Here is a 1,559-nt window from a genome sequence, read left to right on the forward strand (position 1 = left end):
TGGGTTTCCGAGGCAGTATCACTACGGAAGTAGGATTGCCCAACCTTCCTTCCGAGGAGTGGCTGGTGGGTTTGAACCGCCAGTCGTCTGGTTAGCAGGCAAGTGTCTTAGCCACTATGCTGGGTTGGGTTAGGCACACCTTAGTCTTCAAAGTGACATCATTACTCTAGAAACACTTAAGAAGGTCTTTTGCTGCACATTTGCCCAATGCAATTTGTCATTTGATTTCTTAACTGCTGCTGCCTTGGATGTTGATTGTGGATTCAAGTAAAATGAAATCCTTGGCAACTTCAATTTCTGTTCCATTTATTGTGATGTTGCTTATTGGTCCAATTGTAAGAATTTTTGTTTTCTCTATGCTGAGGCATAATCCATACTGCAAACTGTAGTCTTTGATCTTCATCAGTAAGTGTTTCAAGTCATCTTCGCTTTCAGCAAGCAAGGCTGTGTAATCTGTGTATTGTGAGTTGCCAATGAGTCTTCCTTCAGTCCTGATGCTGCCTTCTTCATGTAGTCCAGCTTCTTGGATAATTTGCTCAGCATACAGATTGAATATATATGGTGAAAGGATACAACCCTGATGCACACCTTTCCTGACTTTAACATGCAGTATCCCCTTGTTCTACTCAAGCAACAGTCTCTTGGTCTATGTACAGGTTCCTCATGAGCACAATTAAATGTTCTGGAATTCCCATTCTTCCCAATATTATCCATAATTGGTTATGATCCACACACTGGAATGCCTTTGCACAGTCAATAAAACACAGGTAAACCTCTTTCTGGTACTCTTTGCTTTCAGCCATGACCCATTTGGCATCAGCAATGATATCCTTCATTCCACACCCTCTTCTGAATCTGGCTTGAATTTCTGGTAGCTCCCTGTCAATGTAATACTATAGCCATTTTAAAATTATATAGCAAAATTTTACTTCTATGTGATATTTATGATATGGTTCAATAATTTCTGTATTCTCTTGGATCCTCCTTCCTTGGAATTGTCACAAATATGGATCCAGTCAGTTGGCCAGGTAGCTTCTTCCAATTTTCTTGGTGTAAACAAGTGAGCACTTTCAGTGCTGCATCCATTTGTTGGAATATCTCAATGGGTATTCTTTCAATTCTTGAGGCCTTATAGCCTTGTTTTTCCCCAATTCTTTCAGTGCAGGTTGGATTTCTTCCTTCAATACCATTGGTTCTTGATCATATGCTACCTGAAATGGCTGAACATTGAAGAATCCTTTTTTTTTTTTTTTTTAAAACAGTGACTTTGTGTAGTTCTTCCGTCTTCTTTTGATGCTTCCTGCATCTTTCAGTATTTTGTCCATAGACTCCTTTCAATACTGCAACTTGAGGCTTGAATTTTTCTTCAGTTCCTTCAGCTTGAGAAATGCTGAGCATGTCCTTCCATTTTGGTTTTCTAAGTCCAGATGTTTGCAGATTTCATTATAATACTTTACATTGTCTTCTCAAGCCCTTTGAAATCTTTTCAGGGCTTTTATTTCATCATTTCTTCCATTTACTTTAGCTACTCTCCATTCAAGACCATATTCCAGAATCTC

Source organism: Orycteropus afer, unplaced genomic scaffold, assembly GCF_000298275.1.
Source record: "Orycteropus afer afer isolate SDZICR_OR568_19922 unplaced genomic scaffold, OryAfe1.0 scaffold00082, whole genome shotgun sequence".
Classification (NCBI taxonomy): Eukaryota; Metazoa; Chordata; class Mammalia; order Tubulidentata; family Orycteropodidae; genus Orycteropus; species Orycteropus afer.